At 38.5% G+C, this 17,318-nt stretch overlaps 1 long non-coding RNA gene across 1 annotated transcript in view; it reads left to right on the top strand.

Annotated features, from left to right (window-relative positions):
* Nucleotides 1-16,831, top strand: part of LOC309653822 — a 46,066-nt gene extending 29,235 nt beyond the window's left edge. Inside the window, exon 4 of the long non-coding RNA XR_014259533.1 lies at nucleotides 16,458-16,831. This is a non-coding gene — a long non-coding RNA (uncharacterized lncRNA). The remainder of the gene's footprint in view (nucleotides 1-16,457) is intronic.
* The last annotated feature ends 487 nt before the right edge of the window (nucleotides 16,832-17,318 follow it).

Below are 17,318 nucleotides of genomic sequence, written 5' to 3'. Positions count from 1 at the left end.
CTAGGGGAAAACACTTTGAAAGCTAAATAAATTAATAGTGAATTTCAGATGTTTGTAAATTTAACTATTAGATAACTCTCATTTCTGTCCAACAAAATAAGCATTTAAAAATAAATATTAATAAATATCATTTACCCTTATGAACATATTAAACTTTGAATGTTTGAATGATTCTACAATTATATTGATAGCAATTATTGATTTTTAGCAGGAGGAAGAACATTCCCTTAACTGAAACAAATAATGGAAAACTACCCATGGAGGGAAAATATATTTTTAGCTCAGGGATATGAGAGGTAGAAGATGTTTTTCAACTCAGTGTAGGTATTGGATCAATGCTATATTTGAAAGTTTTTAAAATTAAATTTATTTTATTTTTAATGATGTACAGTTGATTTACAATGTTGTGTTAGTTCCTGGTATGTAACAAAGTGATTCAGTTTTATATATATATATATATATATATATATATATATATATTCTTTTTCATAGTCTTTTCCATTATAGGTGATTACAAGATATAGTTCCCTGTGCTATACAATAAATCCTTGTTGTTTATCTATTTTATATATAGTAGTTTGTATCTGCTAATCCCAAACTCCTGCTTTATCCCTCTTCCACCCCCTTTCCCCTTTGGTAACCATATGTTTGTTTTCTATGTCAGTGAGTCCATTTCTGTTTTGAAAATAAGTTCATTTGTATCATATTTTAGATTCCACATATAAGTGATATATGATATTTGTATTTCTCTGTTGGGCTTACTTCACTTAGTATGATCATTTCTAGGTCCATCCATGTTGCTATAAATGGCATTATTTCATTCTTTTTAATGGCTGAGTAATATTCCATTGTGTATCTGTGTGTGTGTATGTATGTGTGTGTGTGTATGTGTGTGTGTATATATGTGTGTGTGTATATATATATATATATATATATATATATATATATATATATATATATATATATACCACATCTTCTTTATCCATTCATCCATCAGTGGACACTTCCGTTTCCTCCGTTTCTTGGCTGTTGTAAATAGTGCTGCTATGATCACTGGGGTGAGTGTATCTTTCCACATTAGTGTTTTCATCTTTTCTGGATATATACCTAGTAGTGGGATTGCTGGATCATATGGTAACTCTATTTTTAGTTTTTTAAGGAACCTCCATACTGTTCTCCATAGTGGCTGCACCAATTTACTTTCCCACCAACAGTGTAGGAAGATTCCCTTTTCTCCACACCCTCTCCAGCATTTGTTATTTGTAGACTTTTAAGATGATGGCCATTCTGACTGGTGTGAGGTAAGATCTCGTAATTTTGATTTGCATTTCTCTAATAATTAGTGATGTTGAACGTCTTTTCATGTGCTCTTGGCCGTCTATATGTCTACTTTGGAGAAATGTCTGTTTAGGTCTTCTGTCCATTTTTTGATTGCGTTGTTTGTTTTTTTGTTGAGTTGTATGATCTGCTTGTATAGTTTGGAAATTAATCCCTTGTCAGTTGCATCATTTGCATATATTTTCTGCCAGTGTGTAGGTTGACTTTTCATTTTGTTTATGGTTTCCTTTGCTGTGCAAAGCTTATAAGTTTGATTAGGTCCCATTTGTTTAATTTTGCTTTTATTTCTGTTGCCTTGGGAGACTGACCAAGAAAACATTGCTATGATTTATGTCAGAGAATGTTTTGCCTATGTTCTCTTCTAGGAGTTTTATAGTGCCCTGTCTTATATTTAAGTCTTTAAGTCATTTTGAGTTTATTTTTGTTATGGTGTGAGGATGTGTTCTAACTTCGTTGATTTACATGCGGCTGTCCAGCTTTCCCAGCACCACTTACTGAAGAGACTCTTTTCTCCACTGTATATTCTTGCCTTCTTTATCGAAGATTAATTGACCATAGGTGTGTGGGTTTATTTCTGGGCTCTCTATTCTGCTCCATTGATCCATATGTCTGTTTTTGTGCCAGTAACATGGTGTTTTGATTACTGGAGCTTTGTAGTATTGTCTGAAGTCTGGGAGGGTTATGCCTCCTACTTCATTCTTTTTCCTCAGGATTGCTTTGGCAATTCTGGGTCTTTTATGGTTCCATATAAATTTTAGGATTATTTGTTCTAGTTCTGTGAAAAATGTCATGGGTAATTTGATAGGGATTGCATTAAATCTGTAGATTGCTTTGGGTAGTATGGTCATTTTAACTATTTTAATTCTTCCAGTCCAAGAGCATGGGATATCTTTCCATTTCTTTAAATCATCTTCAGTTTCCTTTATTAATGTTTTATAGTTCTCAGCATATAAGTTTTCACCTCCTCAGTCAGGCTTATTCATAAGTATTTTATTTTTTTGGATACGATTTTTAAAGGGATTGTTTTTTTACATTCCCCTTCTTTTAGTTTTTGCTTGTCTGAGAAATTCTTTATCTCTCCTTCTATTCTAAATGATAATCTTGCTGGGCAGAGTATCCTAGGTTGCAGGTTTTTCCCTTTCAGGACTTTGAATATATCTTGCCACTTCTCTCTTGCAATGGTTCTGTAGAGAAATCAGCTTATAGCCTTATGGGGATTCCCTTGTGACTAACTCTTTGTTTTTCTCTTGCTGCCTTTAGAATCTTCTCTTTACCTTCAACTTTTGCCATTTTAATTATAATATGTCTTGGTGTAGGTTTGTTTGGATTCATCTTGTTTTGGACCCTCTGTGCTTCCTGTACCTGGATATCTGTTTCCTTCTTTAGGTTTGGGAAGTTTTCAGCCATAATTTTTGCAAATACACTTTTGATCCCCTTTTCTCTTTCTTCTCCTTCTGGGATCACTATTATGCATAGATTGGCTTGCTTTATATTGTCCCATAGGTCTCACAATGCTTTCATTTTTTTTTTCATTTGTCTTTCTGTCAGCTGTTCTCATTGGGTGATTTCCATTATTTTATCTTCCAGATCACTTATTCATTGTTCTATATTATCTAGTTTGCTATTTATTGCCTTTAGCTTGGCTTTTGTCTCAGCAGATGAATTTTCTAATTTTTCTTGACTCCTCTTTATAGTTTCTAGCTCCTTGTTACCGTGATCTGCATTTCTATCTATAGACTTTCTTAATTCCTTCAGTATTTTTATTACCTCCATTTTGAACTTGTGATCCAGTAGGCTGGAGAGGTCTGTTTCACTGTTTGTTCTTTCTGGGGATTTCTCTTGTTTTTTTAATTGAGACTGGTTCCTCTGCTTCTTCATTTTTCTTATATTTCTCTGACTCTGAATTTACCTACTGTGTTCTTGAGGGTGTGGGAGCGTCCCTGTGTAACCTGCATGAGTCTTATATTTTTGGTGTGAAGACTGTTTTTAGTATGGATGCCTTCCACATCTTTCCTCAGTGTGTGCTGAGTGTTGTCTCCTTCATAGGGGGCTTGATTGGTGTTGTGGTGACGACAGCCTGCACTGGATGTTGAGTGGGGCCTCCTCTTTGCTCTGTGGTTGTCACAGCAGGGGCAGGGTGTGCTCCTTATTTGTTGAAGTATTAGCTCTCAGATCTGTTTCTGAGCTGCAGTTTGAGGTCGGTGGTACTGGAGTACTTCCACTGCAAGAGGAGCCACTGAGTATTCCTTCATAAGAGCTTTCCACCTGGAAGTGTGCTCTCTAGGGTTGCCTATCACCCATGCATGCTCACAAAGTATACTGCCCTTGGTCCCACCTCAGCTGTGGGAATTCTGGCAACCAACCTGGATGTCCCTTAGGCTCCGTGCTCACAAAGCCACCAGCACAGATATGTTGGTCAGGCACTGCAACCCACCATAGTTCTACCCCTTGGTGCTACGGAATCAGCCCATACCCCAGCTGCACCTCTGCATGCTTAGACTTGCAAAGCCTGCAGCTGCTAACACTAGACCCACCCTAGCCATGGGAGCACCAGTAATCCACTTGGATGTCCAATAGGTGCTAAGTTTACAAAGGCCCTGGCGGTGTAAATCACCAATGTCATACAGCTGTCGGGATATGGCTCTGCAGATTTTAGCCCTGCTTCAAAGTCACATGGACCCAGGGATCAGCTCAGACTTCAGCCCCACCTCTGCGTGTTGGCAACCCACTGGCACTTGCATGCTCCCAGAGCTTGTAGAGGCAGAGCCATGCCTGCTGTAGGCACACACAGAATGAGGCTGCTCTGTCAGGGCCCTACCCCTCACTTCCTGCACATGTTAACAATGGGGCTGCTATGGCAGACCTGGGCTCTGTCCTGAGCACACCCCCAGTTGCGACCTGGACCACACTCCAGCTCCTTCGAGCCATCTCCCTGCAGCCAACCCCAGTCCTCTCCCCAGGTCTGTCCACTGAAGCCTGAGTTTCAGCACCAAGATCCTGCACACACCAGCAGATGCACATCTCGGGCTGGGGAGAGCAGTGAGGTGTCCAGGACCGTCTGTCCTGGTCTGTCTCTGTTCTGCCTGCCATAAGCCAGTTGCTGCACTCTCCTGTGAGCCTCTGAAGCTCCCTATATGTCCCAAATGATCTCCCAACTGGTGAAGGGAGTTCCCAGGGTGAGGGAAGCCTTCTTTCACAGCTCCCTCCCAGGGGCACAGGTACCATCCTAATTCCTTTTTTTTTTTTTTCTTTCACCCTATCTGGTTAAATAGTTATTTTTCTTGTAGTTTTAGTTGTATGAGATCTTCTGCCAGCATTCAGTAGGTACTCTGTGGGAATTGTTCCACATGTAGATGTATTTTTGATGTGTCTGTGGGAGGAGGTGTGCCCTACATCCTTCTATTACACCATCTTGATCTCTCAACCTTGAAACTTTTTAAAGGAATAAAATTGATCTCAGTTAACTCACTAGACTCTTTTTCTTATTCTGCTTTCCAATAAGGGGGAAAAGCTCTTGCCGATGTAAATATTTTCTAATTAAAAAATAGTTTAATCTTTCTCTGATTGTGTGAGAGGAATATATTTTATTGCCAAAGAATAAAATTTGAAAACAGGAGTTTAATACTTATTAGTATATAAAACAGTTCTATGCTTCCATTATTTTTTCCCCTGGCTATCATTTTCAAGCAGAGTTTGTTTTATTGAGAGGAGAGTAGGTTCCACACAATGAGAAAAGTACAGTGTTATAGTAAGGCATACCTCTTCTCCTGCAGGGAACAGATGCCACACATTCTGCATCGTCCAGTTTTATAAGCAAGCCTTTTACCAGAGAACCACTAAAATTTTTCTTTCATATAATATTTGCCAACAATTATGTTGTAAATGAGTTCCTTCCTTCATAATGAGCTACTCAGAGCATAGATGCTGGAATTTTTTTTTTCTTTTTTTTTTTTTTTGTATTTCTGTTGTTCTTTTTCCACAATTTTTAAATTGAAGTATAGTTGATTTATAATATTGTATTAGTTTCAGGTGTACAGCAAAGTGATTTGATTATACATATGTATATATATATCTATATCCTTTTTTAAAATTCTCTTCCATTATAGGTTATTACAAGATATTGTATATAGTTCCCTGTCCTGTATATAGTAAATCCTTGTTGTTTACCCATTTTATATGTGGTAGTGTGCATCTGTAAATGCCGTACTCCCAATTTATCCCTCTCCCCTTCCCCTTTGGTAACCATAGGTTTGTTTTCTATGTCAGTGAGTCCATTTCTGTTTTGTAAATAAGTTTGTTTGCACTGTTTTTTAGATTCCACATATAAGTGACATCATATGATATTTGTCTTTCTCTGTCTGACTTGTTTCACTTAGTATGATAATCTCTAGGTCCATCCATGTTGCTACAAATGGCATTATTTTATTCTTTTTTATGGCTGACTAATATTTCATCAGAGAAGGATCACTGTGTTGAAAACAGTCATTTACACTATCAAGAAAGTGAAAAGACAACCCACAGTGTGAGCAAAATATTTCTAAATGATATATTTGATAAAGGATTTGCATCCAGAATATATAAAAAACTCTTTCACCTTAACAATAAAAAGAAAAACCACCCAAATTTTTAAAAATGTGCAAAAGATTTGAATGGCCATTTCTCCAAAGAAGATGACAGGTGTCCAATAAGTACATGAAAAGATGCTCAACATCATTAGTCATTACAGAAATGCAAGTCAACCACAATGAGATACAATTTCACACCCACTAGGATGACTAATATTAAAAAAACAGACAATAACAGTTGTTGATAAGGATGTGGAAAATTTGGAATACTCATACATTGCTGGTGGCAACTGCTTTGGAAAAGTGTTTGACAGATCCTCAAAATATTAAAATGATCATATAACCCAGCAGTTCCATTCCTAGGTATACACACAAGAGAACTGAAAACATATATCCACACAAAAAAACTTGTACATAGATGTTCACAGCAGCATAGCCCAAAAGGAGAAGCAATTTAAATGTTCATTAACTGATGAATAGAATGTGGTATATTCATACAATGGATTATTGTTTGTCAATAAACTTAATGAAGTATTGATACATATCACAACATGGATAGTCCTCAAAAACAGTATGCTATGTGAAAGAAGTAAGTTACAAATGGCCACATATTGTATGATTCCATTTATGTGAAAAGTCCAGAATAGGCAAATCTATAGAAACAGGAAGTAGATTCCTGGTTCCAGAGGCTGAGGAGAGGGGTTTCTGTGGGTTTTTTTTTTTTTTTTTTTGGCAGTAATAAAAATATTCTGAAGTTACATAGTGGTGATAATTCCGCAACTTTGTGACTATACTAAAATCTAGTGAATTATAGCATTAAATTTACCTTTTTAAATAATAACTCAACAAAGCTATAATTAAAAATATTATAAAGTCCTTAAAATATTTAAAACGGAAAATTTTTTATAAATATAATTTTTATTGATAGTATTGTCATTGGTAATAGAAGCCCAGAAGAAAATATGTAGGAAAACTGGTTAAGGCCATCCTCTGACCTATTCGCCTCATGGCAAGTTCAGCACCAAGGACAGCTCCCCTGCCTGCCATCTTTTCAAAACTAGCTTACAAAAGGCTACCAAAGTCCTGCAAAACTTTTCTAAAAGTGACATTTCTATTATGCTTTTCTTCTTTTCAACACTGCTGTATATTATGGCAGCTATGCTTGCCTTCATTTGTACATTTCATAAGCAGTTGACCAGAAGACAAAGGATCTGCTACAACATTAATCCACTTAGCAAAATATATCATTATGTGCCAGGCACTCACTCAGCATGAGATCTTAGACAAGTGACTTGCCTCTACTAGCTTCATTTTCTTATCTAAACCTTGTGAATAATTATACATGAATGATAAACTAAGACAATATTTGTGAAATAAGTCATATGACTTGTATTCATGAAAGGTATTTTTATTACTGAATTGTTGAGCAAATCATCCCATTGCATTATTAAGCAATTTACTTTATTCTGGGTGCACGTAATATCCTGTGACACTAGAAGCCCAGACTAATGTCTGGGTCATACTCAGGCTTAAGATTAATTCTGTTAAGAGCCTTCATGGTAAGAATCATCTTCTTAAGCATGCTTCACATGGGCGCAAATTTCTAAGACATAACCCTGGCCCTGGCCTCGAAATGGGCCCATTTTCTAAAGATGAGGAAAGGATTAAAAGCTAAGTATCCAATCCTTCACCTTTCTAAATTTAGTCCAAAGATTAACTTCAGCACATAATTGCAGCTACATGTCCCCTACACATATTTGCATGTGATCAGTCCTGTCATAACAGACTTTATCTGTATGGTAGATGTTAATTCTAACCTCATACAACACTGTTATAAAAGAATTGTGTAAAAAATAGCACTTCAAAATATGAAATTATATGGAAAGTTCCCACAAATGTTTGAACAGAAAAATTGTGTCAAATCATGTGACGTCATGTTTTCATCTGTATGAGTGCGGGTGGGAGAGGGAAAAGATGACCTACAAAGACCTAACTAAAAATGTATGGTTCAGTCTCACTGGCTTTCATTATTCTCATTCTTACTCAGATGGTTCAACTTTAGCTGCCATTTACCAATCTTATTTGTATTTAAAAATCAACATAACTAGAACAGGATGCTTAACTCTGCCAAATTCCATGAAGCCAGATGCTGCTTCCTTAAGAAGAAAAAGAAGTTCATAAAAATTATTGATCTTTAAAGGGAACAGAGTGGAAGGCAGTCATTTGATCTCTCAACGTCCATTATTTCCTTTGCTCTGGCTTAAGTAAAAATGTTGTGTAAGAGGTCAGAGTACATTTCCGTAGGAGCCCTGGAGTTTCTTAACACAAACGTCGTAAATAGTACTTCTCTTTCTGAGGAAAAGTGCATCGCTCTGAGCAGGCACACACAGGAGCCCCTATCATTCTGAGAAGCTGGGGATGGATCTTGAGTCCAAATGTTTTCAAAAGCAAACATTTCCGATTTCCATTTCATTTATTCTTTATTTAACCCTTACTTTCTCCTTCAGTGATTATTTATTGCTTTCTTCAACTATAAGCCCATCTGCAAGATGGCTATTCTTTTGTGGTGCACAGAATTTCAACAGTTTGCTTTGTTTCCTTAATGATTTTCCTGACTCGCCCACCTGCCTATACTCTTCTTCAAGGTTTAATTTAAACGTGCCATATCATTTCATATCACCCAGCAACATTTATTATATTTAGAATATCTTTTCCCCAAATGTATTAATGTGGTTTCTTTCCGGTCAGTTTTAGAGCCCCATCAGAAAAAAAACCCAACCCATAATAATTAATACATACTTATGGGAGCACTTGAGATGGGAGACTGAAACTGAAATTTATATTGAAAAAATTCATATAATATTTATAAATAAGCCACCAACACAAACCACTATATCAAATTCCTTCAGGCTAAAGGCAAGCCTTATCATGTCTATTATATTGGGCTTTGGATCATAAATTCAATTCCCACAGATTCATAGCACAAAAGCATTTGCAAACCTTGCCCTCCTCGGTTTGGACCCCAGACTCAGGAATGCAGTGGGATCTTGTGTTGCAGGTAGACTCCACATTCTTGGTATGACGCTCAACCCTGTGAAAATTTCCCCATGATTCCTCTTCCTTTTTCCAGTACCAAGAAAGGTATGTTTTGGTCACCCAGTGTCCATGAGCCCTTCCTTAGAACACCCTGAATTCTTTTGGGGAAACAGCCTTCCCTCTCTATGTGCATGTGATTTTGGTAGAACTGTGATTACAGGAAGCAGCCCTCCTGCTACCAAGATCCTAAAGGGTCCTGAGCACCTCCTAGTAGGTCCTAGTGTATCTAGAGAGTGAGCACATGATGAGTCCAGTGCTTTTTTCTGGGACTTTGACACTTGCGCCACTGATGTAAGTTTGAAGTAAGACTGGAATTCACTAGTTCCAGTGGAAGCAACCCAACCAGACTGCGGCTGCTATGTACCGTCCCTGGAATTCTGCTTCCTCCTTCTGGAGCTGCCTCAATTCCAAGACTAATTTTCTGGTCTTCCCAATGATTTTCTTTAAGTCAGCCAAAGCCAGTTCCTGCTTCCTGCAACCAAAGAACTCTGACCGACTCTCGCTTCAGGTGGAGTTTCTTGCCATGTTTAATGACTACCTACAACAACAGCCAGTGCCCTGTGCTAATACCAGATAAGATGCTAAAGCATTTACAGGGCTGGAACTATCTTGGGAGAATTATTGCACAAAAGGTCTTCACTCACTTTCCTTCCACGAAACTAGAGAGTCAAAGAACCACTCACTATAAAAGGAATTTGGGTCATGATTTTCTGTATCTTCAAACTTCATACATTTATTTTTAAATTTTAATATTTTGTTATAAAAGCTATACGGAAGGTCGAGAATCTAAGAATGAAATTAACCACAATCACATCCTAGGTCAATTCAGTGTTTTCACTTGTTCGTGTCATCTTCTAGTCCTGGTCTATGTTCAGAACACATTTTTATTATCAACAACACTGTCATAGATTCTATTTAACACTTCTTGTTATTTTATCATGCATATGTTTCCATTTTGTCAGTCTCCTTCTGTTTTTCCCTCACCTCTCCCTCCTACTACTCATAGATAAACAAATGCTAACAGCAACTCTGTATGTTGTTTTTCCACTTCACAGGGCATCAGGAATTCCCTCCAGTCAGCTGGATCTAATTCATTCTTTTTATTTCGAGTGTTTGTAACCATTTACATGTAATGGTTGTGATTAAATCTACCATCTGGATGTTTGTTCCCTATTTATCCCATCTGTTCTCTGTTTATTTTTTACCTTTATTTCCTGCTATTGGTTTCTTAGCTATACCTCTACCTTTTAGATTTTAGTGGTTGTGCTAATGTTTATAATACATATCCTCAACTTACCAAGTCTACTTTAAATAATAATATTTGACTATTGTATAATAACCTTATAACAATATACTTCCATTTTCCCCTTCCATCCTTTGTGCTATTGTTGTCATACATTTTATTTCTGCATAAGTTATGAACCCAACATGTTTGTTATTTTTGCTTTGTATAGTTAATTAGTCATAGAAGAAATTTAAAAATGAAAAAATACTTTCATATTTACCCACATATTTACCATTTCTTGTACTCCTCATTCCTTTGTTAGATCCAAGTTTCCATCTGGTTTTATTTTTCTTCTATCTAAAGAACTTCCTCTAACAATACTTATAGTGATTTTAACTGGCAAAGCCCCTCAGCTTTTGTTTGTCTTAATAAGTGTTTATTTCACCTTAAGGTAAAAATTTTAAAGAAGATTTTTGCTGGATATAGAATTCTATGTTGACAGTATTTTTTTTTTCATTCTACAATTTAAAGATGTCCATTGTCGTCTGACTTGCATCATTTCTGAAATCTGCCCTCATTCTTATCCTTATTCCTCTGTTCACCATGTGCCTTTTTCCTCTGGCTGATTTTAAGATTTTCTCTTTATCACTGTCTTTCAGAAATTTGATTTTGATGTGCTTTGATGTTATTGTGTGTGTGTGTGTGTGTATTTGTGCTACTTCAGGTTCCTTAAGGTTCTTAGATCTGTGGGTTCATAGTTTTTATTAAATTTGGAAGTTTTCCAGCCATTATTTCTTCAAATATCTTTCTGTCTCCCTCTCCTCTCCTCCTGCCAACACACACTTTTCTGGGACTCCAGTCAAACATATAATGAACCACTCTATATTATCCCCAGGTCATTGAGGCCTGATTTAGTTAGTTAGTTAGTTAATGTTTCAGATTGAATAGTTTGTACTGCTACATCTTCAGGTTCACTGGTCTTTTTCCATGTCTAAGCTGCAGTTAGTCCCACCAAGTGTATTTTTTCACTTCAGATATCTTAATTTTCATCTCTAGAAGTTCCAATTGGTTCTTTATGTCTTCACTATCTCTCCTGATTATATTCATATTATTTAAAGATCCTTAAACATGTTGAGCATGTTTGTAATAGCTATTTCATTGTCTTTGAATACTAATTCCACCATCTCTGTCATTGGTGGGTCTTTTTCTATTGACTCTTTTTCTCCTCCTGGTTATGGGTCATATTTCCTGATTCTTGGCATGTCTAGTTATTTTTTTTGGATCCTGAACATGGAGTTGTTAGGTCATTGAGTATCTGAACTTAGCTATCCTCCTTTAAAGAATGTTGGTTTTGTTCTGGAAGGTAGTTAAAGTCCTGGAAGATCAGATTGGTTTGATCCTTTCATGGCTTCTTTTGAAGTGTTTAAGGGTATATCTGGAGTAGTCTCTATTCTGAGCTAGTTTAGCTCTACTACTAAGGTGTGACCCTCTGGGTCTCTTGAACAGTCACTTTGGATGCTGGTCTCTTGAAGGCATAGTGTGAAAGATCCATGGCTTGACCTTGACCTGAAAGATCCTTGGCAAGAGATTCATAAAATCCTCTCTCCACATGGTACAGCTTGAGACCAAAGAGTTGCTGTGAGGGAACATGGAATTGAGGTTGCCTACAGTTGCATAGAGGGACCAAACGTATGGGTGGATGCTGAGAAACAGTTAGAATGCTCCTGTAAAGAAAAGTGGCTGGCGGATAGTGGATCATTAACTACCAGGTCAGTAATTCAGTGTGATACTTGATTCTCTCTGTATACAAGGACTTGGCAGCTTTTTGGCCTGCTACATAGATAATGCTAAACTTCCTGGTCCCTGTTAGGATTAAATGGCACTGAAGATTGCATTAATCTACGAGGTCCTAATGTATCTCCTTAGGACCATCAGCCTACAAATAGGAACTTTGAGGCATTGCTACAATTTTGAAGCAGTTGTCCTTTACCACATGTCTTTGCTTAATTCCTAAACTTTATAAAAGTTGTTAAATGGTTTTATGTTGAGAGATTTCTTCATATTTGAAGAAGCATATCTTGTTTCACTCATTTGAAAATGCCTTTGGTTACTATTTTTCATCACTGTCCTTTGTTCAACACAATAACTGACTTAGAAAATCTCATTATCTGGGGATGGTTTAAGAGTAAAGTAAGGGAGATGGCTTGGAACCATTTGAAATCATTTCACCATATCTATTTACTTCTTTTTCCCTGAGCTGGGGTAAGTATAGGTTTAGCACCAACAATATCTATTTATAAGGTGTTTGCTTCTTCCCACATGGATATTCAACTTGGTGTCTGAGGTTAGTAAAATGAAGCTTTAAGTCTGACTGCTTTTGTTATTGTGATTTTTACAGCATTGTTCAACACATGTACTCATTCCATTAGGTCTTGCCGACCATTAGCTTGTGGGAAATAGTTCCTCTTCTCTGTATGTTTAAGCCTAAACTTACATTGGCTTAGTTTAGTTGCATTGTTAACCTTTGAAATGTAGGTAATTTTAATGTCCCCAACACAGGCTGACCCAGAAATAGATTTAGTGAATATTCATATACAACACCAAACTATCTTTTCTGATATCCACCATGAGGCTCTCCAAAGATTTCCCGTTGTTTTTATTTACTTAGTGTCTAGAAAGCCACAAATGTAACCTGACGGCTGAGAACAACCAGCAGGTTTACCCTTCTAAGGGCCTGGGTTCTCTGCTCTGTTCCCTGGCTCCAGGCTGTATCTCAACAAATATAATATCCTGTAGAAGGAATAAGAGGCATAGGGAAAACAATACCTCATTACAGTGAACATTAAACTAACCTGTGATAGAGCTGTTGGGAATACTGTGCATAAGGTTCCAGACAACCTTGGTGCTTAGGCTTAAGAGTGCAGGAGCCAATCTCCACTGTCGGTAAGAATTTACTACCCAGGGCACAAAGAGAACAACAAATTAAGGAAGTCGTCATGGAACTTGGAGGAAGCAGACAACGCCAAATTTACCCTTTGCAACATGAAGTTCAAGTACTGGAGCCAGAGCACTTTACAGAGCTAGCCAACCACAGGCCAAAAATGGGGCTGAAAACACACGTAGTTGAGGTTTAGAGGACAGAACTGTAAATCCCCTTTCCATCAAAAAGCTGCAGGAAAGCTCGCAGGACTTCGGTCTGCATTTTAGAAACAGCACATGTGTGTCTTCTAGGCTATTTAAGCAGATCAACAGCAACAAACCTGCACACGAAGGGAATTACTCCGGACACCTGTAACTCTTTTTTCTTCCTATCTTCCCTCCGACCACTAAGAAAACTGCCTCATGAGGGCAACCTTGTGTGACTCTTACCCTAAAGCTCTGATGTCACCTGCATTTGTCTTTGTTCTTCTCTGATGAATTCTAACATTTTCTATTGGTGAGGATGCTAATTGGATGATTACCAACCTTAATTACGAGGTGCTCTGAACTACGCTGATTCTTCTTCCTTCGCTGAAGGTCACTCATGTGTGCACCTGAGCTGTGAAAACTCCACATGTATTTGATATGGTTTGAGGCACGCCCTGAACACACCTGCTTCCCAGAAACTTTGAATCTGTGCTGCAGGCACCCGGGCCCCATGCCCTGGCCACAGATGATTGGATAGAGTTGTGCACGTGGTTCAAGGACCGTAGGTCGGCTGAGCCAATCAGATTCTACTTCTCAGGATTTCGGACTGGTGAACTAAGATGCAGCTTCCTTCAGTGGCAGGAGCACCCTTGTGTGCCCAGAGGATGAAGAGTGGGAGATGGAGGTGGAGAGAGACAAAGAGAGGAAGGGAAAGAAAGGGAGATCATGTACAGAGTGAGGCGGGGAAATCTTGAGCGATGAGACCATCTCTCTGTGGATCATGAGAGACGCTGCTGGAAGCTTTACTTCTTGGCTCTCTAGGTCCCAGGTGCCTTCCAGGAGGACTGGCTGTACTTCCTGCCCTGTCGGTCTGTGGGATGCTCCTTATGGAACTGACTTAAGTGGTTTTCTATCCTCACAAACTAACTGCTTGAACAGAACCCAAAATATGTTAGAAACATACTTCTTGCGTTTCTGGCAAGACTGGCTTTTAGGCTCAGGCAATATTTCATATTAATCATAAAACAGTAACTTGGGCTCATAAACATTTGTCATTCACACTAAAATCCCACACAGAATTGGAATTCATGGAATTGCTCAAAACTCTTCCTTATTACAGACGTTGAGCCCGTGCCCCCTCTTCAGGCCACCATCGACGCGGCCTGTGAGGGTCAAACAAACACAGTGTGCCTTTCAGATGCGTGAAGACCCTCAGGAACCAAGGCGTGATGGATGCGTCTGGTGGAGAAGAGACCATTACAAGCCACCTGTTGTTTAAGAACTCTCTCCTGTCCCATTTGCCACCAAAGTTATTTCCTCTGTGTTGGTGATAAGCTTCCAGGCCTTCATTTTTCCTGACGTCAGTTGTGCACGCCAAGGGGTGTGTCCTTCTGCTTCTGACTTTGAGGTGGTCTCAGGCTGCTATGCCCTTGCTTCCCTGTTTGCCACACCAGCCCCACCCTACACCCTACCTGCGACCTGCCAGGAGGCTCTGCAGAGTCCAGGCCGGGGTCAGGCCTCTTCCACCAGCAGTGCAACATGGCACGTGTGTTCCCCAGACATATTAAGGTTCTGTTCATTCTTAGGAGTCCGTGACCCCAATAAGTAATGTTTTTTCATGAGCTATATTTGTTTAAGAAGCTGTTTCTCGGTGAACTCAATGTCCTTGGTTAATTTTAACCTCACTAGAGATAAAATGTTAACAATACTCGGTTTGACCTCTTATGTCTATTGTGGCCATTCCATAGGTCTCTCTGACTGGATGAATATGTCGGGGTATCATTAACTTCAGGAAGCTTCTCTCCCCAGGACTACATCTAAAAACTTGGTCTCTTCAAGTCCTGGATCAATAAAAAAGAAGGAAGAAAATCATCACACTATGAGATTCTTTGCTTCTTCAAGAAGGTTAACAGCTGAGCATGGCTTTCACTATCAACCTGTGATTCGGAATTCATTTGATATTAGTATGAGCACTGTTCTAGTCACAACAATGTAAGACCCACACTCCTTCCCACAGGAGCTTGAAATCCAGTAAAGAAATAGATGTGATGAAGATTTTTGTTAAGCATAACGAACTGAAATCAAAAGGAGGTTCTTGCTGATTTCCGCTAAGAGAATGTAGAAACCTATGGAAGGCGTCTCAAAAAAGCAGCAAATGTAACTGGGACTATCTGATGGCTGATCCAAGGACCTCCGCCAAGCAGAGGGTACGACTCAGAGGAGCGATCCCAGCCCCCATTCACCTCCTCAGTCAGGTGCCCTGAGCAAGGCGCGTACTGGACAATTCTACACAAAAGTTGGACCAATAGCAAAACAACAAAACAAAAGCACTGCCCTCCCATTCTGGGCAAAATCCCAAACTCCCAGATAACAACAGAAGCTATTGATCCTTGCCTGAAACTCATGTTTCACTGCTACTAAAGGGTGCTCTACAGACCAGTGCCACATAGCAAACTCTTTCTGCCCCTCTGCAAGAATGTGTACAGAAACTGAGAGCAAGTGTTTAGAAACTTTTACAGCAGTTTGATCTCAGTGTAACATTTTAATTTAATTTTACAAAAGTGCCAGTCTGCAAAGAATTGGAAATTTTAAGAACGGGTCCATCACCACAGATTCACCACGGATAGTTTTATAAGCACTGTTCTGTCACAGTTTTCAAAGGGAAAAAGCCACTCTACTTCCTCCTTTAAAAAGAGAATCCTGTGACATTTCCTTTTCCTGTACAGTATATGGAGTATCTTCCAGTCTGCTAGCACCTTGAAAGACACACAGGAGGGACAGCTGAAATGCAACCAGTAATACAACTGGCCTCACAAGCAGACTGAAGTGTCCACTCTTATTATCTTGTGAAATATAAGCCAAGTGGAAAAATTAATTTCTCATTTACCACTTTCTGACTAATGAATTTAAACATAGATCAAATACACACCAGTGCTGAGTTTTTCTTTTAATCTATTCAGCATGCTTAATTATAGCTAAGGGTAGCTTCTGATAAGAGATATAAACATATATTTATCTTTCCTATTTAGCTATAATGATACGAATATTTTATAATAAACATCATTTTCACCAGGTATCACCTCATCTCTGCTCCTTTTTTATTTAAGGGAGTCATAAATGTGTCTACTTGGAATCACATACGGAAAGTTCCAGAACATTCATGCAGCTTTTCAGGTCTTCGCCCCCACTGTCAGTTTGCACCAGCTGCTTCTCATCACCTAGCCCTGGTGTCCTTCCCATGAAGCTCGGTCCAACAGAGAAGCCAGCACCCAAAGGAAGTCCATGTACACACTGAGCAGTGGACAAAAGCCGAGACTTGAAGGTACGTGAACTAGATCCCAAGTTGTTTCCCAGATTCTGTCTTTGGGGATGACAGTGATAAAAAGACATGGGGCCAGGAAAGTCTCAGGCTTTTGTGTTTGTCCTTATAAAGGTGCTGATGTATGGTAAGGAGCAATGGAGTAAAGTTATACGTTGTCCATGAGGCCTTCTAGCATTACTGATTTGACCTTCACCCCACCTTTTCAAACTCGAGGATGAGTAAAACAGAATAGTAAAATGCTATGCTGATAGTTTTAACTACCATCCTCTATATGGTTCTGTCTAGATGTTCCGTCTGAGGTTTTATAAGTTAGAAATAAGAAAATAGTCTTTGTTTACGAATAGGCTATTTCAATGGAAAAAATATTTCTGTACCTCAGGAATGCTTCTTAGGACACATTCCTTATTTAAGTAAACTACTTGTACAGAAATGGGTTTTACAACCCATCTAGACTAAGTTGAAAATACTTCAAGCGAGCATTTAAAAAAAATTTTAGGAAATTGTCTTGACTAAATTTTCCAAGTGACTAAGTGACACTGGTGGCAGCAAAATGACTTAAATAATCTGAGACCTGATGACGTTGACTATGAGGACCAATGGATCAATTATATTCAGAACTTGGGTTTTTTTGTTTTTAAAACAGAGA

Source organism: Balaenoptera physalus (genome assembly GCF_965194825.1).
Source record: "Balaenoptera physalus genome assembly, contig: HAP1_SCAFFOLD_1260, whole genome shotgun sequence".
In the NCBI taxonomy this organism is placed as follows: Eukaryota; Metazoa; Chordata; class Mammalia; order Artiodactyla; family Balaenopteridae; genus Balaenoptera; species Balaenoptera physalus.
Note: the sequence above shows the minus strand (reverse complement) of the source record. Positions and strands in the feature narration are given on the sequence as shown.